The following is a 21,716-nucleotide window of genomic DNA, read 5'->3' on the forward strand; positions in this document are numbered from 1 at the left end:
TTAGGAACAGTGGGATAACTGCCTTGTTCAGGGGCAGAACAACAGATCTTTACCTTGTCAGCTCGGGGGTTTGATCCTGAAACCTTCCGGTTACTAGTACAACGCTCTAACCACTCGGCTACATGCCTCCCCATATGCATGGGCATGTCATGAAGAATGATACTTTATTCCCTTTTCTTTCCCCTATTGGCTTTTTATTGGAATTGACTTAGCGGAGGTGGACATAATGTAGGTCTACAGCTTGGTTTATTTGACATCAAAAAGGTGTTTTAATGAATTGCAGAACTTGACCTGACAAGTAAAAATCATCTCCAGCGTATGTTTGACATGTTAATATTTTCGGATTTGTTTTGCGAACTGCCAAGACCTTAATAATTTAACTGCAAACCCATATTTGAGGCTGCATCCCAAATAATTATTCCTAAAGGGAGTTGGTATGAGAGCAGCAGAAGAGAAGGTCCTTATCTGGGTCATGTTGACCAAATGTCTGATATTCATAAAGTGTCTGAGTTGGACTGCTGATCTAGCATCATTTTTTTCCCCATTTAGATCATAATGAAAAGAGATTATATGGACAGTGGGAACCTGATCCAAGATCAGCACTCCTACTAATCTGAGACTGTGTAATATTGTCGGCCCTGATGCTGTATGGTGCCTCTTTTCTCTCTCTTTTTCTACAAAATCACGTTAATTTGTTCTGCAGCTCCAACTGATTAATAAGGATTCGCAATAATTGCCCCTTGAGGTTTTCCGTTCCAACATGAATAATTATTCACAATCTAATATCACAAGATTTGACATTAAACAATCAGAAAAATGTATTATCAATCCACCTTCTACTTTGTTCTGTGATGAAAACATTGTGTCCTCCTTTGACACTGTTTTTATGCATTCAATAAAGCCTTTATAACAGCTACTTAGGCCATTATAACATATGTCATAGGAAAGCATTAACAATATGAACAACGGCATCACATTTTGTGAAGCCAATAATAGATGAGCACTCTGGATAATAAGAAAATCTGTTGTCATGTCAACGGATGTTTTTTTGTTGTTGTAATACAGATATAGTATTCTCCGTGTGAGAGATACAGGAAGAGAGCCAACTCAATACAACATCAGTCAAGTAATGGACGTCCATGTGTAGTCTTGAAAAACAGATTGAAAGGTCCTGCTATGAGTAATTTATTTACACACTTCCATTTAATGGTGACTTAAGAAATCCATTTCCTCCTTATTAAGAAAATAATTACCCCCTTCCTCTTATGAGTTTTTATTCCCTGGAGTTGGTCCTTAATGGAATCAACAACTTGGAGGTCACAAAAGGTTAAAGTCTCTTATTGATTTGAAAGTAATTAACTTGTATAAATATTTAGGAACACTCTAATACGCATCGTTCCAACCCAAAAACAAATCTTTATTAGGAACAGCACTTTTACCATGCGTGGGATATATTTATTTTTAGTTTTGCAATATATAATAAAATATGCCATTTAGCAGACTATTTTATCCAGAGTGACTTACAGTCATGCGTGCAGACATTTTCTGTATGGGTGGACCCGGGAATCAAACCCTGTCGTTGGAAGCGTCATGCTCTACCAACTGATACAGAGGACCAGCTTATATTCATTCATTTTTATTTTCAGATTGGATTCAATTTATCGTTGAACCTCAACCACCCTATTTCAGATTGTCCTCTTCCCTCCCCAACCAGACATAGTGTATTAATTCATATTTGAAGTTATTTTTAAAGTTATTTAGTTTTTAGCGTCCTTAATTGAAACAATAACAAAGTGGTCGCCCCGCCTCCGTTTTGGTCATAACCTGAGGGACGGGCCTGGAGAAAATGTAACAACTCTTCAATAGACAGAACTACGGATGTGAGGACTGACCATCCATCATACCACCATTATAGTTTGAATCATGTTTTGAGGCTATACAGTGTTTGTTTACATTTACTTTGTTTACAAACATTGGAGTAAAACAAGCTTATATTTGGGATTCTGATGGGATAGTTTAGTTGAACTAAACTCATGAGCCCTTTATAAGTTATATTCTTTGAGAATCAATGAGTATATATGATTCATTTAGAAGTCCAAAAATGGATGTGGCAACTAAAGATTCCAGCCTTAAAGTTAACTTAAAGGAAGGATATGTACCACCACAGGGGTGTTTAAATACTCATAAAGTAAATGATGCAGTTAAGGACAGAACGTTATACACAGTTTTCCATCTAATAAAGTAAAATAAAATCATGATTAAATAATATTCAAAGGTATTACCGATATGCTCCCAAATACCACACATTCACCAAAAACACAATCTCTCATTGTATTGTGTTTTTAGGAAAAACCTTGAAAAACGAATAAAAAAAACGTCCTTTAACGTCTTCACATTTGATAATTGAGAGATCTGCCGGTTTGGTGGGAACCACAATATTCCCTCAATTGACAATCTCATCCCTTTCACCAGGTGCTCTGTACCTTCTAATCGCACCTCTTGTCCCATGTCTCCTCTCCTCAAAATCTTCTTACAGCTGCTTTCCTCCCATTCCCATTCCCCCAAACCCAATTCTCCACTGGACACCCGAAAATGTGCAGAAAAGTATTACCAGTAGGAAGCCAATTATACAGTGCTTTCAGAAAGTATTCACACCCCTTGACTTTTTTCACATTTTATTGTGTTGCAGACTGGATTTAAAATGTATTACATTGACATTTGGTCACTGGCCTACACACAATACCCCATAATATCAAAGTGGAATTGTTTTTTCGAAATGTATACAAAGTAATTAAAAAGGTGAAATGTCTTGAGTCAATAAGTATTCAACCCCTTTGTTATGGCAAGCCTGAATAAGTTCAGGAGTAAAAATGTGCTTAACAAGTCACATGGACTCACTATGTGCAATTAGTGTTACATTTTTTTTATGACTACCTCATTTCTATACCCCACACATACAATTCTCTGTAAGGTCCCTCAGTTGAGCAATGGATTTCAAAGACAGATTCAACCTCAAATACCAGGGAGGTTTTCCAATGCCTCGCAAAGGGCACCCATTGGGTGATGGGTAAACGTTTTCAAAAGCAGCGATTGAAAATCCCTTTGAGAATGCTGAAGTTATTAATTACACTTCGGATGGCGTATCAATACACCCTGTCTCTACAAAGATACATGGATACTTCCTAACTTAGTTGCTGGAAAGGAAGGAAAGCGCCCAGGGATTTCATCATGAGGCCAATGATGACTTTAAAACAATTACAGAGTGTAACGGTTTTCTTCCGTCAAAAGAGAGGACCAAAATGCAGCGTGGTTAGAGTTCATGGTTTTTAATAAGAGAAACTAAACATGAACACAATTACAAAACAACAAACGTGGCAAAACCCGAAACAGTCCTATCTGGTGCAGAGAACACAGAGACAGGAAACTCCTCGAATGTCTCAATCTCCCCTCCATTCACTCTCCTCCAATTTGTCCAATAACTCCTCCACATTCTCAGACGCACACCTCAACTTCGCCGACTGCTCTGATTCCATCCTTGGCTCCTCACGGTAAACAGGGGGAGTTGGCTCAGGTCTGACTCCGCCACACTCTCCCTGTGCCCCCCCAAGACATTTTTGGGGCTGTCTCTCGGGCTTCCATCCGCGCCGGCGTGCTGCCTCCTCATACCAGCGCCTCTCCTGCTGCTGCCTGTTACCACGCCGCTTGGTCCTTTTGTGGTGGGTGATTCTGTAACGTTTTTCTTCTGTCGAAAGAGAGGAGGACCAAAATGCAGCGTGGTTAGAGTTCATGATTTTTAAGAGAAACTAAACATGAACACAATTACAAAACAACAAACGTGGCAAAACCCGAAACAGTCCTATCTTGTGCAGAGAACACAGAGACAGGAAACAACAACCCACAAAATACCCAAAGAACATGGCTGCCTAAATATGGTTCCCATTCAGAGACAACGACAGACAGCTGCCTGTAATTGAGAACCAATCTAGGCAACCATAGACATACAAAACTACCTAGAAAGGAAACAGCCCCATAAACATACAAAGCCCCTAGACCAGACGAAAAAAACACATAAATCCCCCATGTCACACCCTGACCTAACCAAAATAAAGAAAACAAAAATAGTTAAGGCCAGGGCGTGACAGTACACCCCCACCCTCCTCGGTCTCTCTCTTGTCTCTCTGTCTCTCTGTCTCCTCGGTCTCTCTGTCTCCTCGGTCTCTCTGTTGTCTCTTTCTCTCCTCTGACTCCTGGCCGCACACCTAAAACCATTGGGGAGGGTCTGGGTGTGCGTCTGTCCACGGTGGCGGCTCTGGCGCGGGACGTGGACCCCACTCCACCATAGTCTTAGTCCGCTTTAGTCTCTTCCTAGGAACGGCGACCCTCGCCGCCGACCTAGGATTGGCAACCCTACTAAAGGGCCCCACTCCACTAAACAAACTCCTCCGGACTGAGGGGTAGCTCAGGACTGAGGGGTAGCTCAGGCTGACTGACGGCTCTGGCAGCTTCTGGCTGACTGACGGCTCTGTCGGCTCATGGCAGACTGGCAGCTCCTTGCAGACTGGCGGGCGGCTCTGGCGGCTCCTTGCAGACTGGCGGGCGGCTCTGGCGGCTCCTTGCAGACTGGCGGGCGGCTCTGGCGGCTCCTTGCAGACTGGCGGGCGGCTCTGGCGGCTCCTTGCAGACTGGCGGGCGGCTCTGGCGGCTCCTTGCAGACTGGCGGGCGGCTCTGGCGGCTCCTTGCAGACTGGCGGGCGGCTCTGGCGGCTCCTTGCAGACTGGCGGGCGGCTCTGGCGGCTCCTTGCAGACTGGCGGGCGGCTCTGGCGGCTCCTTGCAGACCGGCGGGCGGCTCTGGCGGCTCCTTGCAGACAGGCAGGAGACTCTAGCAGCTCTGGACAGGCGGGAGACTCTAGCAGCTCTGGACAGGCGGGAGGCTCTAGCAGCTCTGGACAGGCGGGAGGCTCTAGCAGCTCTGGACAGGCGGGAGGCTCTAGCAGCTCTGGACAGGCGGGAGGCTCTAGCAGCTCTGGACAGGCGGGAGGCTCTAGCAGCTCTGGACAGGCGGGAGGCTCTAGCAGCTCTGGACAGGCGGGAGGCTCTAGCAGCTCTGGACAGGCGGGAGACTCTAGCAGCTCTGGACAGGCGGGAGACTCTAACAGCTCTGGACAGGCGGGAGACTCTAACAGCTCTGGACAGGCGGGAGACTCTAGCAGCTCTGGACAGGCGGGAGACTCTAGCAGCTCTGGACAGGCGGGAGACTCTAGCAGCTCTGGACAGGCGGGAGACTCTAGCAGCTCTGGACAGGCGGGAGACTCTAGCAGCTCTGGACAGGTGAGGCGCACTGTAGGCCTGGTGCGTGGTGCCGGCACTGGTGGTACTGGGCCGAGGACACGCACCTCAGGGCGAGTGCGGGAAGGAGGAACAGGGAGTAGTGGGGTCTAGACACACACAGGAAGCCTGGTGCGGGGTGCCGGCACTGGTGGTACTGGGCCGAGGATACGTACCTCAGAGCGAGTGCGGGGAGCAGGAACAGAACACCCCGGGTTGTGAAGGTACTCTGGAGACCTGGTGTGTATAGCCGGCATCAATTGTTCCGGAGCTTTAACACATGTTTCAGGATGAGTACTAGGAACTGACACATGTGGCATCAGACAGCTAACACGCTCCTCAGGGCGAATGTCGTGCATACTACGCCAAACCAACAGCTCTCTCTCTTCACTCTCCTCCAATTTTATCAACAACTCCTCGAATGTCTCATAATCTCCCCTCCATTCACTCTCCTCCAATTTGTCCAATAACTCCTCCACATTCTCAGACGCACACCTCAACTTCGCCGACTGCTCTGATTCCATCCTTGGCTCCTCACGGTAAACAGGGGGAGTTGGCTCAGGTCTGACTCCGCCACACCTTTCCTGTGCCCCCCCAAGACATTTTTGGGGCTGTCTCTCGGGCTTCCATCCGCGCCGGCGTGCTGCCTCCTCATACCAGCGCCTCTCCTGCTGCTGCCTGTTACCACGCCGCTTAGTCCTTTTGTGGTGGGTGATTCTGTAACGTTTTTCTTCTGTCGAAAGAGAGGAGGACCAAAATGCAGCGTGGTTAGAGTTCATGGTTTTTAAGAGAAACTAAACATGAACACAATTACAAAACAACAAACGTGGCAAAACCCGAAACAGTCCTATCTTGTGCAGAGAACACAGAGACAGGAAACAACAACCCACAAAATACCCAAAGAACATGGCTGCCTAAATATGGTTCCCATTCAGAGACAACGACAGACAGCTGCCTGTAATTGAGAACCAATCTAGGCAACCATAGACATACAAAACTACCTAGAAAGGAAACAGCCCCATAAACATACAAAACCCGACAAAACACATAAATCCCCCATGTCACACCCTGACCTAACCAAAATAATAAAGAAAACAAAGATAACTAAGGCCAGGGCGTGACACAGAGTTTAATGTGATAGGAGAACACCGAGGAGGGATCAACAACATTGTATTTACTCCACAATACTAACCTAATTGACAGAGTGAAAAGAAGGAAACAGGCATCCTGTTTGCAACAAGGCACTAAAGTAATACTTCAATAAATGTGGCAAAGCAATTAATGTTTTGTTCTGAATACAAAGTGTCTGTTTGGGGCAAATCCAATACAACACATTACTGAGTACCACTCTCCATATTTTCAAGAATAATGGTGGCTGCATTATGTATGCTTGTAATCATTAAGGACTAGGGAGTCTTTCAGGATAAAAATAAATGGAATGGAGCTAAGCAGAGGCAAAATCCTAGAGGAAAATCTGGTTCAGTCTGTTTTCCAGCAGACATCAGAATATGAAATCAGCTTCGCCAGGACAATAAGCTAAAACACAAGGCGAAATCTACACTGGAGTTGCTTTCCAAGAAGACAGTGAATGTTCCTGTGTAGCCGTGTTACAGTTATCACTTAAATCTGATTGAAAATCTATGGCAAGGCCTGAAAATAGTTGCCTAGCAATGATCAACAAATGTTGCACAATCCAGCTGTGGAAAGATCTTAAGATACTTACCCAGAAAGACTCGTGACTGTAATCAATAGCAAATGTGATTCTACAAAGTATTGACTCAGGGGTGTGAATATTTACTGTATATAAATGAGATATTTCTATATTTAATTTTCAATACATTTTTTAAAAACCTAAAAACATGTTTCCACTTTGTCATTATGGGTTATTGTGTGTAGATGGGTGAGAATAAAGAAATGTAATCCATATTGAATTCAGGCTGTGGAATAAGTCAAGGGGTATGAATACTTTCTGAAGACACTGTAGATCATGTCTCAAACCACTATACATATGACACCCCTAAAGTATTATCCTGGAAAGGTTTTTTGTTGAACGCAACTAAGTATGTGATCAGTCAAGTTATCTTTTTGTCCACATACCAGCAGCTTACCCAAAGGGTTAAATACTGGTTCTAAGTTTAGCTAGCTCAGCAAGTTCTGAGTTGGTAGATTCAAAACAAGGTCCCAGACATACGATAGCTGAGATCTTACATTGCTGACGTCTTCAAAGTATACCATCATATAGACAATATGCAAGCTGCTCACTGAGTGTTAGGTGGTTTAGAGAGCAGGTCTGATTTAAGGTGCTCACTGAGTGTTAGGTGGTTTAGAGAGCAGGTCTGATTTAAGCAGCTCACTAAGTGTTACTTATTTATATTTATCTGTTATTTTACCAGGTAAGTTGACTGAGAACACATTCTCATTTAAGGCAACAACCTCAGGAATAGTTACAGGATGAATGAGCCAATTGTAAACTGGGGATTCTTCGGTGACCGTGATGGTTTGAGGGCCAGATTGGGAATTTAGCCAGGGTTAACACCCCTACTCTTACAATAACTGCCATGGGATCGTTAATGACCTCATAGAGTCAGGACACCCGTTTAACATTCCACCCGAAAGACGGCACCCTTCACAGGGAATTGTCCCCAATCACTGGCCTGGGGTATTTGGGATATTTTTTAGACCAGAGGAAAGGGGGCCTCCTACTTGCCCTCCAACACCACTTCCAGCAGCATCTGGTCTCCCATCCAGGGACTGACCAGGACCAACCCTGCTTAGCTTCAGAAGCAAACCAGCAGTGGTATGCAGGGTGGTATGCTGCTGGCTGGTGATAGGTGGTGTAGAGAGTAGATCTGATTTAAACTGCTCACTGAGTGTTAGGTGATGTAGAGAGCAGGTCTGATCCAACCAATAGCATCCATCAGACCAGAGCCTGTATTCATGCAGCTAGGTTCTAGCACTCTTACTCTGTGATGCTTTATGAATACAGGCCCTGAATCAGCATTCTAAGGGTTGGGAGGTACTACAGGCCCTGAATCAGCATTCTAAGGGTTGGGAGGTACTACAGGCCCTGAATCAGCATCATATGGGTTGGGAGGTACTACAGGCCCTGAATCAGCATTCTAAGGGTTGGGAGGTACTACAGGCCCTGAATCAGCATCATAAGGGTTGGGAGGTACTACAGGCCCTGAATCAGCATCATAAGGGTTGGGAGGTACTACAGGCCCTGAATCAGCATCATAAGGGTTGGGAGGTACTACAAGCCCTGAATCAGCATCATAAGGGTTGGGAGGTACTACAGGCCCTGAATCAGCATCATAAGGGTTGGGAGGTACTACAGGCCCTGAATCAGCATCATAAGGGTTGGGAGGTACTACAGGGCCTGAATCAGCATCATAAGGGTTTGGAGGTACTACAGGGCCTGAATCAGCATCATAAGGGTTGGGAGGTACTACAGGGCCTGAATCAGCATCATAAGGGTTGGGAGGTACAACAAGCCCTGAATCAGCATCATAAGGGTTGGGAGGTACTACAGGCCCTGAATCAGCATCATAAGGGCTGGGAGGTACTACAGGCCCTGAATCAGCATCATAAGGGTTGGGAGGTACTACAGGCCCTGAATCAGCATTCTAAGGGTTGGGAGGTACAACAAGCCCTGAATCAGCATTCTAAGGGTTGGGAGGTACAACAAGCCCTGAATCAGCATCATAAGGGTTGGGAGGTACTACAGGCCCTGAATCAGCATCATAAGGGTTGGGAGGTACTACAGGCCCTGAATCAGCATCATAAGGGTTGGGAGGTACTACAAGCCCTGAATCAGCATCATAAGGGTTGGGAGGTACTACAGGCCCTGAATCAGCATCATAAGGGTTGGGAGGTACTACAGGCCCTGAATCAGCATCATAAGGGTTGGGAGGTACTACAAGCCCTGAATCAGCATCATAAGGGTTGGGAGGTACTACAGGCCCTGAATCAGCATCATAAGGGTTGGGAGGTACTACAGGGCCTGAATCAGCATCATAAGGGTTGGGAGGTAATACAGGGCCTGAATCAGCATCATAAGGGTTGGGAGGTACAACAAGCCCTGAATCAGCATCATAAGGGTTGGGAGGTACTACAGGCCCTGAATCAGCATCATAAGGGCTGGGAGGTACTACAGGCCCTGAATCAGCATCATAAGGGTTGGGAGGTACTACAGGCCCTGAATCAGCATCATAAGGGTTGGGAGGTACTACAGGCCCTGAATCAGCATTCTAAGGGTTGGGAGGTACAACAAGCCCTGAATCAGCATTCTAAGGGTTGGGAGGTACAACAAGCCCTGAATCAGCATCATAAGGGTTGGGAGGTACTACAGGCCCTGAATCAGCATCATAAGGGTTGGGAGGTACTACAGGCCCTGAATCAGCATCATAAGGGTTGGGAGGTACTACAGGCCCTGAATCAGCATCATAAGGGTTGGGAGGTACTACAAGCCCTGAATCAGCATCATAAGGGTTGGGAGGTACTACAGGCCCTGAATCAGCATCATAAGGGTTGGGAGGTACTACAGGCCCTGAATCAGCATCATAAGGGTTGGGAGGTACTACAGGCCCTGAATCAGCATCATAAGGGTTGGGAGGTACTATAGGCCCTGAATCAGCATTCTAAGGGTTGGGAGGTACTACAGGCCCTGAATCAGCATCATAAGGGTTGGGAGGTACTACAGGCCCTGAATCAGCATCATAAGGGTTGGGAGGTACTACAAGCCCTGAATCAGCATCATAAGGGTTGGGAGGTACTACAGGCCCTGAATCAGCATTCTAAGGGTTGGGAGGTACTACAGGCCCTGAATCAGCATCATAAGGGTTGGGAGGTACTACAGGCCCTGATATACATATCTCATGGTTAGTGCTATCTAGAATCCTTGGGACGTCCCTACCCTTAATTCTAACCTTAACCCCTACCCCAACCATAACCATAACCCTTGCCTAAACCTACCCTTAACAATTTTACATTTCAACCTCAATGGGGTAATTATTCACTCCTATGGCCTATTTATTGCCTACCTCCTCATGCCTTTTGCACACACTATATATTTACTTCCTTTTCTCTACTGTTTGTGTTATTGGCTTGTTTATTGTTTACTCCATGTGTAACTCTGTGTTGTTGTCTGTGTCACACTGCTTTGCTTTATCTGGGCCATTTCGCATTTGCTAATGAGGATTTGTTCTCAACTAGCCTACCTGGTTAAATAAAGGTGAAATAAAACATTTTAAAAAATAAAAACATCAGTGTTGTGACATCCCGCGGATCCCAGATAGCACAAACACATTCCCAGCTTGCATCCTCAATAAGGTAATTCTGGGAATATGGATCTCTGATAATCAGAAAAGGAAGTGTTAATTTCTAATTATATATATTCTTAAGATACTGTGTTCAACCAATGTCCTAACAGCTCTACACTGTATGTTTTTGTAATTAAGATGCAGGGAGTCAGGAAGCAGGTGCATTTAATCAGAACGAACATAGAGAGACTAAACAAACAAGAGATGCATCTGAAAATGAACACAGAAATAATGCTGCCTGATGGGTGATAACAATGGAGTGCAAGATAAAGGGGGAGTAATCAGGGAAGTGATTACTTCCAGGTGTGCCTAAAGATGAGGCGCAGGTGTGCGTAATGATGGTTTGTAATGATGGTTTGCCAGGACCGGTGGTTAGTAGACCTGAGAGGGGGATCGAGATTAGAGGTGACAGTTTTGATACATCAAGGCTTTCTTACTCAGAATGTAATATTGGTCACATTTGTATGTGGGGAATGAAGTTAAATATCAAGGTATCAATTCACTTTCGGGGAAATTTTGCAGTAATGAATTTTGCAATTATTTAAAATAATTTTGTCTATACACATTGGAATAGTCCCTTTTACGGACAAGGCCCGTACAAAACGTCCTATAACCAGTGTTTATACAATGTGATATGACTAATAGGTGTCGGAAACCTTCAAATAACTGTAAGTCATGGTAATTACCTTTTTTTTAAACTATCTCAGCATATCTATTCTTCAAGAACCCTTTTTTAAAAACCAGATTGGTCATTATGAAAGACACTCTGAGACATTGTAGCACAGGGGTATTGTCATTAAACCCTCACAGGCTCTGAGCAGAGAACTTGAATTTTTGATGAAAAACGGATTAAAAAAATTAACCTGGCTGGTCTACTGTAGCTGAGAATCTCTGATGGTACGCAAATGACGATGTGAAGTGAAGTTTTGGCTCTCAGTCATGTTGTACCCCCATGGCCATTTCTGGACCCAAAGTGAACTCCAGTCAGAAAAAAGTTCAGTCAGAACAGGAGTGATGATTGGACCAAACCTCTAGTTCTGAACTTTACATCACCAATGGGATTGGTAGAAACAGTAGTTCTTAGATCATCCCCCCACCTGGGGTCTGCTCTGCTCCTTGCTGGATATCAACACCATACCGCAGAGTCCTGCAAGCTGTGCTGCAGTATGATGCAACTTTTAAATGAGGACCCACTGTGCAGATGGTGGCCTTTGATCAAATCACTGACTGATCAGTCAAAACAAACAGCAACATGGTCCCAGAGGGAGAGTCCCAAAGGGCACCTATTCCCCATGTAGTGCACTACTGTTTACCAGGGCACAGAGGATTAATAGGGTTCCATTTGTGACCCGGACAGAGTCAACGAGTCAACGATTTCCAGACTTCCAGACGATTTCCACACCTACATTTAAAACAGACCTGCCAGGATGATCCTACCACCCTGTCCCACCTCCCAGAGACCTGCCAGGATGATCCTACCACCCTGTCCCACCTCCCAGAGACCTGCCAGGATGATCCTACCACCCTGTCCCACCTCCCAGAGACCTGCCAGAATGATCCTACCACCTTGTCCCACCCCACAGAGACCTGCCGGGATGATCCTACAACCCTGTCCCACCCCCCCAGAGACCTGCCGGGATGATCCTACCACCCTGTCCCACCACCCAGAGACCTGCCAGGATGATCCTACCACCCTGTACCATCTCCCAGAGACCTGCTAGGATGATCCTACCACCCTGTCCCACCCCCCCAGAGACCTGCCGGGATGATCCTACAACCCTGTCCCACCCCCCCAGAGACCTGCCAGGATGATCCTACCACCCTGTCCCACCCCCCCAGAGACCTGCCAGGATGATCCTCCCACTCTATCCTACCCCCAGAGGTGGTACATTTCAATAATACCAGGCTTGGTGGTTGTAATGTAATTTATACTGTTTGATCATCATTATCCTGTTACCATTGTCTACTATCAACATGTAACCTATTATGCTAAATCTCTTTAGAGCCCAAGGACAGTGTACGCTCCAAATGTACGTTTGGAAGTGTACGTTCCAAATGGCACCATATTCCCTATGTAGTGCACTACTTCTGACCACAGCCAATGAGGCTCTTGTCAAAAGCAGTGCACTATATAGGGAATATGGTGCCATTTGGGACCCAGGCTAAGACGAGGACGGAGAATTATTCAACAATTCCATCTGCATATTTTGTACCTGTTCACACTGACGTATGAATGGCCATCGTCTGAGGTGTTTTACTTGAGGTTTATGTCGAAGTGGATGATTGTATTCATGGTAATCCTAGCTTTTAGATCACAATAGAATGTATGGACTATTCTCCCAAGTCTCAATTACACACTTTTTGGCATCAAACACATTCAGGAAATTCATATTCTACTGTACTCTTGTTGTTGAAATGTATGTGCTGTTTTAGTGCTGGGTATCTGATCGCAGTAGAGGTTCTATGTTTGTGTTACAGTTCTATGTTATTGTTATTCAACACAATCAAAAAGATTGTTGGTGAGAATAAAAATGTCACCCCAAAACAAAAAAATTGTGTGAACAATTTTGAAAATCTTTAAATCTTTATAAAACAAGGTCTGTATGTTTTCCTGCTCCCTGTGTCACCCTGTTCTACATAGCTGATATTTGCTACTATGGCCTATTTATTGCCTTACCTCCTCACGCCATTTGCACACACTGTATATAGACTTTTTTTCTATTGTGTTATTGACTTGTATCGCACTTCTTTGCTTTACCTTGGCCAGGTCGCAGTTGTAAATGAGAACTTGTTCTTAATTGGTCTACCTGGTTAAATAAAGGTCAAATAAATAAAATAACTACAAAATGGAGGAGTTTATTCCAGTGGGGCTCAGGACTGTATCTGACTCATATATTGTTCCTGTATGATTCAGCTCAGGACTGTATCTGACTCATATATTGTTCCTGTATGATTCAGCTCAGGACTGTATCTGACTCATATATTGTTCCTGTGTGATTCAGCTCAGGACTGTATCTGACTCATATATTGTTCCTGTGTGATTCAGCTCAGGACTGTATCTGACTCATATATTGTTCCTGTGTGATTCAGCTCAGGACTGTATCTGACTCATATATTGTTCCTGAGTGATTCAGCTCAGGACTGTATCTGACTCATATATTGTTCCTGAGTGATTCAGCTCAGGACTGTATCTGACTCATATATTGTTCCTGTGTGATTCAGCTCAGGACTGTATCTGACTCATATATTGTTCCTGTGTGATTCAGCTCAGGACTGTATCTGACTCATATATTGTTCCTGTGTGATTCAGCTCAGGACTGTATCTGACTCATATATTGTTCCTGTGTGATTCAGCTCAGGACTGTATCTGACTCATATATTGTTCCTGTGTGATTCAGCTCAGGACTGTATCTGACTCATATATTGTTCCTGAGTGATTCAGCTCAGGACTGTATCTGACTCATATATTGTTCCTGTGTGATTCAGCTCAGGACTGTATCTGACTCATATATTGTTCCTGTATGATTCAGCTCAGGACTGTATCTGACTCATATATTGTTCCTGTGTGATTCAGCTCAGGACTGTATCTGACTCATATATTGTTCCTGAGTGATTCAGCTCCTCAAACTTAATGCGGACTTGGGAACATTCCAGAGAGGATGCTGTAATAAAATCATGACCTACTGTATATTGGGACTTGATAACGTGTAAGAGTAGAATTTGGAGGAACACAGTTCTCATGCTGAAATCATATTCCCATTTAAAAAGGAGTTTTCCAGGGTGAATTCTAGGTATTTACATTGATGAGATCCCAGGAGGGTTGTACCTTCCAATCGCATCACTTATTCAATGGGATCACATAGGAAAAAATACCTTTTCATAATTCTACCCCTGTATTCAATATTGTAGCCTACTGTACTGGAGCTTTGCCTGACTGCTGTCCTCTGTTGACGCCTTGAGGGCCTTTCTTCCATTCTGGCTTGACTTCTTGGAGGTTTTGCTCATTGATTAGAACTATTGATGAGAAACGGTTGGTCAATCAGGGTGAGTGGACTCGGCCATTCATTTTCATTAGTCATTCACGTCTCACGCCTGCACAGGGATGGAGGGGGAAGAGACCATCTGTGAGGCTCTGTGAGATCATTAATAGCAGTCCTCTCTCCACGGCTTTGGGTTTATATTATGAAGGGTCTTGTTGATTTAGATTTTCCTGTGAAATGTAAACACGAACATACAAGATATTCCACCTGATTTGCCATGTATCATAATCAAAATGTGGTAAACCATTGCAGTCACAGGGAATATCTGTCTTGCAATTTTGTAGTTTGACAGAAAATACCAATAGGGTTTATTGAGGCTTCTCTAATTTTCCTCCACAGACACATGTATCCTTTCTTGACCTCCTGATGTTTCCTGAGTAAGAATAGACAGGTTGATTTAAACGATATCTCTGAATCCTCCTCTTTCTCCTTCACTGGGTCTCGGCTAACAACAAATTATAACTCCTGTCTCCTCCTGGAATTTCAATGGGTTCATTATTTGCCGATGCTCCATTTTCCTTCATCCGTCCCTAATTATTCTTTATTCAAAATGTACCTTTTGGCTGTCTGACAGTCACTGAAAGTAGTGGAACATGTAGTCTATTCACGAAGGGTTTTAATATTTCCCTTTCATTTTCCAGTTGGTAAATCCAGTTCAGAGAGGTTTTTAATGGGATAATGGTGTTGTAATGGAGCTTATACTCTGTAGTGACACTGGCTGTGGATCACTCTGATGTTACACTGCCGTACAGGAGTAGTAGTGTGATCTACTGAGCAGTTCGTTAGAAATGCCACATGAAGGCACTTTTGAGTGAAAACACACACTGGTCTCAGTGATCATGTGGTTAAATGGCACTGATCTGAGAATGTGAATACACAGTGTTAAAGCGTAATGATTTCATGACACTTGAAAGAGAATGATTCATGCCAGATGTAAAAATAAATGTAAAAAATAACTTGTTAGGTAGTGGATATGGCGTTGAGTGATGGGTGTTTTCCTGTTTTTCAGCAGCAGAGGAATATATTGAGTCTGAAGTAATATATACAGTACACTATCAACTATGAGAGCAAACAAAATATACACTTCCTTCCTCGTGCTTTCAATAATTTATCTTCTGAAAAGCCCCATTTACTTGGTAGACTAACTTTCACCATACCACACAGTCATGCCCTAACATAGATAATATACTGCATTATTACGGCGTAGCAACATGTTTTATAATGCATTTAATGCACTATTGATATGGGCTTCATAGAATGTCTTACCAAATTATTTCACCACAGATATAGGTCATGCGGAGAAGACCCAAAGGGCTGAGCGCTACCCAGTGTAGCAGTGAAGGAACCCAACCCACGTATTCCAGCAGGTTCCATCTGTTTCCAGGTTGTTACCAGAGCTGTGCTATCAGATTTGCAGGCATGTATAATTCTGACTGGTGCCGTTCCCTGTCCCACAGCTGCAGAGGGGCCTGTCAGTAAATGAGTAGACACAGGAGTAGGGTACAGGACAGCTGGCTGTCCCGGACTACAGGCTATGGATGGGGGTTTGAAATAATATCAGCAATTTCTCTGGATATTTGAAATACACAAGTTTTCTATTGTTTTACTCAAGTTTCTAACCTGAGCACTGCTGCGCGAGGGAGAGGCAGAGGCTGGCGTTCTATTGCTGCAGCTGCGGAGGTGCTGGTGAGATGGGAACGAGCAGACGGAGCCAGAGAGAGAGAGACGCAACTTGGCTACAGTCAAAAACAACCTAACACCTAACATGTAGCAGCAACCATGTTATTTATCATGTTACATAACAGTGCCTGTCTTGACTGAAGTAGTCTGAAGTAGTCTAAATGTTGAGATAGCCTGCTAGCCTGCCCAATGTAAAGCCATTCTGCTGCTAGTGGAGTGATTTGTTAGATGTGTGAAAATCTAAATATGTGGACATTGTATACCCTAATTGAGGCCACATTTGGCACTTTCTCCCCAGAGATTGATGATGGAAAATGTTGTGGGATGGTGTTACTAGACCAGAAAGACTTAGATACCATAGACCACCAGATACTACTCTACAAGCTAAGGGCCCTAGGTTTTAGCAGCATAGCAGTAGAGTAGTTCAAGTCATATCTGGCAGGAAGGTATCAGAGTGTGGATGTCAATGGCACCGTTGTTATATGCAAGGTTAATCGGCTGTGGAGTGCCACAAGGAAGTGTTTTAGGGCCACTACTCTTCCTGTTATTATATACTTTTACATGAAATCAGCTTGTTGCTGTCCACTGTTGTTATATGTATATGGTCTCTCACAGAGACAAGAGGATGGTTGAGAGCTCTTAGTGCAGAAATGACGAGTGACTGGCTGTCGGACATATGCTGTGTCTTCATTTGGGGGAAAACGGGAGTCCCTTTTATTTGGCTCTAAGATTATTTTAGTTAAATCACCAGACAAGCACTGTTTTAAGTACAGTACAGTGCCTTCAGAAAGTATTGACACCCTCTTAACTTTTTTCATTTTTTGGGGTGTTACAGCATGCATTTAAAATTACTTAAATAGAGCATTTTTGTCACTGGCCTACACACAATACCCCATAATGTCAAAGTGGAATTTTGTTTTTCAAAATTTTTGCTAATTGATTAAAGATGAAACACTGAAATTAGTCAATAAGTATTCATCCCCTTTGTTATATCTCCTACAGGGAGGAGGTGAGGGCCCTCGGAGTGTGGTGTCAGGAAAACAACCTCACACTCAACGTCAACAAAACTAAGGAGATGATTGTGGACTTCAGGAAACAGCAGAGGGAACACCCCCCTATCCACATCGATGGAACAGTAGTGGAGAGGGTAGCAAGTTTTAAGTTCCTCGGCATACACATCACAGACAAACTGAATTGGTCCACTCACACAGACAGCATCGTGAAGAAGGCGCAGCAGCGCCTCTTCAACCTCAGGAGGCTGAAGAAATTCGGCTTGTCACCAAAAGCACTCACAAACTTCTACAGATGCACAATCGAGAGCATCCTGGCGGGCTGTATCACCGCCTGGTATGGCAACTGCACCGCCCTCAACCGTAAGGCTCTCCAGAGGGTAGTGAGGTCTGCACAACGCATCACCGGGGGCAAACTACCTGCCCTCCAGGACACCTACACCACCCGATGTCACAGGAAGGCCATAAAGATCATCAAGGACATCAACCACCCGAGCCACTGCCTGTTCACCCCGCTATCATCCAGAAGGCGAGGTCAGTACAGGTGCATCAAAGCTGGGACCGAGAGACTGAAAAACAGCTTCTATCTCAAGGCCATCAGACTGTTAAACAGCCACCACTAACACTGAGTGGCTGCTGCCAACACACTGACACTGACTCAACTCCAGCCACTTTAATAATGGGAATTGATGGGAAATGATGTAAATATATCACTAGCCACTTTAAACAATGCTACCTTATATAAATGTTACTTACCCTACATTATTCATCTCATATGCATACGTATATACTGTACTCTATATCATCGATGGTATCCTTATGTAATACATGTATCACTAGCCACTTTATACTATACTATGCCACTTTGTTTACATACTCATCTCATTTGTACATACTGTACCCGATACCATCTACTGTATCTTGCCTATGCTGCTCTGTACCATCACTCATTCATATATCCTTATGTACATATTCTTTATCCCCTTACACTGTGTACAAGACAGTAGTTTTGGAATTGTTAGTTAGATTACTTGTTATTACTGCATTGTCGGAACTAGAAGCACAAGCATTTCGCTACACTCGCATTAACATCTGCTAACCATGTGTATGTGACAAATAAAATTTGATTTGATTTGATTTGATTTGATTATCAAGCCTAAACAAGTTCAGGAGTAAAAATGTGCTTAACAAGTCACATAATAGTGTTTAACATGATTTTTGAATAACTACCTCATCTCTGTACCCCACACATACAATAATCTGTAAGATTCCTCAGTTGAGCAGTGAATTTCAAACCACGGATTCAACCACAAAGACCAGGGACGTTATCCAATGTCTCGCAAAGAAGGGCACCATTCTTTGCCTTGCAAAGAAGCAGACATTGAAAATCCTTTTGAGCATGATGAAGTTATTAATTACACTTTGGATGGTGTATCAATACACCCAGTCACTACAGAGATACAGACGTCCTCCCTAACTCAGTTTCCGGAGAGGAAGGAAACCACTCAGGGATTTTACCATGAGGCCAATGGTGACTTTAAAACAGTTACAGAGTTGAATGGCTGTGATAGGAGAAAACTGAGGATGGATCCACAACATTGTAGTTACTCCTCAATACTCAATACTATTCCAAAACATGCATCCTGTTTGCAACAAGACACTAAAGTAATACTGAAAAGAATGTGTCAAAGCAAATAACATTTTGTCCTGAATACAAAGTGTTATGTTTGGGTCAAATCGAATACAACACTTTACTGAGGACCACTCTCCATATTTTCAAGCATGGTGGTGACTACAAGCATACCCATAACATGATGCAATCATTAAGGACTGTTAGTGCAGCCTCACTTTGACTATGCATGCACTACCTGGTACAGTAGCTCCCCTAAGTTCAAGAACAATTCTGAATCTTAGCCCTCGGAGCTGTGCTTGACCCTTCTCAGCTTCGTGAACTACAGTGGTTATCAGTTGATAAAAAAGGTCATTTAGCTGAAGCTGGGATTGGCCCATATATTTGTGTATGGTATAGTCCCCCAGTATTTTACTAGGTACTCTCATTCCTACACCATGAGAGGCAGTGCCGCAATTTTTGTGCCATGACGATTCAAGAGTGGTGCTGGCCAGAACAGGTTTTATATATGGCAGTGGTAGAGTGGAACAAATTCTGCTGCTAGTGGACTGATTTGTTAGATGTGTAAATTTGCTTTTATTGTATAAATCTAAATATTGTGTATGGTTGAACGTATGGCACACAGTGCCCATGTTACTTGTTTTGCCCTGCAGCCACTTGCCTAGCAATAGAGGTCCACAATAGAAACGAGTCTTGGACATTTCGTGTATATAATCCTCAGCAATTATGGTACATGTATTGGCTGCCTAGTGTGGCTTCTTTATGTATTTTAAATAGTCAAATCAAATTTTAAACTCTCAAACCTGTCGGTTGATCGTTGCAGCCAACTCCATCTCATTTCGCTAACTTTTAATTCCGTAGTGTTGGTCCATCTTGCACTACATTAATTCCGTAGTGTTGGTCCACTTGCACTACATTAATTCCGTAGTGTTGGTCCACTTGCACTACATTAATTCCGTAGTGTTGGTCCACTTGCACTACATTAGTTCTGTAGTGTTGGTCCATCTTGCACTACATTAATTCCGTAGTGTTGGTCCATCTTGCACTACATTAATTCTGTAGTGTTGGTCCACTTGCACTACATTAATTCCGTAGTGTTGGTCCGTCTTGCATTGAATTAGTTCTGTAGTGTTGGTCCATCTTGCACTACATTAATTCCGTAGTGTTGGTCCATCTTGCACTACATTAATTCCGTAGTGTTGGTCCATCTTGCATTGAATTAGTTCTGTAGTGTTGCATTCCATTAGTTGGTCCATTTTAGCATTGCATTAGTGAATTCCACTTGCTACACTCTGAGCCTCTTTGCATGCCTCTTTGCCGCTGTCATAAAAACATAGAAAATATGTTTTATTAAATTAGTCATTTGAAATGTCATGTATGTAACAATGTCACGTGGATATTTACATTTATTTTTCGCAAAAATGAATAATCACACTAGCATTTGAATACTAACGTCCGTACGGATATTCGAATAACCGTGCGCATCCCTACTACAGGCCCAACAGAACAGCCCACCAAGGTCTCAATGGACAGCATAACCTCTGCAGATACAGACAGAAGCCGAGGCAGAGACACTGACAAAGCCATCACCACAGCCACTGCTTCTTCCTCTGCCTCATCCCGAGTGGTGCAGCGGTCTAAGGCACAGCACCACAATGCTAGAGGCGTCACTGTAGACCCTGGTTCGATTCCAGGCTGTATCACAACCGGCTGTGATCTGGAGTCCCATAGGGCGGCGCACAATTGGCCCAGCATTGTCTGGGTTAGTGTTTGGTCGGGGTAGGCCGTCATTGTATATAATAATTTGTTCTCAACTGACTTGCCTGGTTAAATAAAAACAAATACATTTAAAATCCAGACACTGCACCAGACATCCACCAGCTCCACTCACAAATCCCTCTCACACCTCAGACCTGCAGCCTGGGTGGCCTGACCAGGTACAACTCTCTGTGATATCACATTAAAGGATCTGAATGACAGGAGGAACACTGATACAGGGGTATAGAATGGCAGGGGGAAGTAGGGCACACAACAAAAAAGAAACATCAGCTTATAAGAGATTTTATCAAGGGCTGCTTCTGTTGGAATCTCCTCACAGTGAGTTAGCACACAAACACACAGACAGGCTGTTTTGATCCATTAGGGGATTGATGAGACTAGCGTCTGGCAGAGAGAAGCCTGTAGATCTCAATGCAAATTCTCCTGACAAAACGAAAACACTACTCTTTAGGTGAAAGTGTGCCGTGCGGCGGCTTATCCGGGCCGAAAAAGGAAGAGTGGTAAACAATAATGAAATGATGACGCCGTTGCCATGGAGGAATCTGCCTGCACTGAGACGACAACATGACATTTCCTCTCTGCAAGATTAATAATAAAGGAGATTACACACACACACACCTCGACTTGACGTGTGTGTGTGCGCGCGTCTCACAAATGAGACCAAACCCAGTAAAATGATTTGAAGGCCGACAGACAGACGCCTAGCCTGCGTAAAATAACCAAAAGAGAGAGCCCAGGCAGCTGTTGTGAAATGAATATCCATCAAAGAATCACAAGGTTTGTGCTTGACTTTATGTAGGCAAAACTCTATTGTGTATGGTAGGCATGTGCCAGGAACCATTTCATCAGATAATGAATGAGACAGTGACAACCCCCCCCATTGAGAGGATGAGGGACACATACCTATTGATGTAATGTAGAGAGCCAAT

The sequence above is a fragment of the Oncorhynchus mykiss genome, chromosome 2, assembly GCF_057628025.1.
Source record: "Oncorhynchus mykiss isolate SJ-2025 chromosome 2, ASM5762802v1, whole genome shotgun sequence".
In the NCBI taxonomy this organism is placed as follows: Eukaryota; Metazoa; Chordata; class Actinopteri; order Salmoniformes; family Salmonidae; genus Oncorhynchus; species Oncorhynchus mykiss.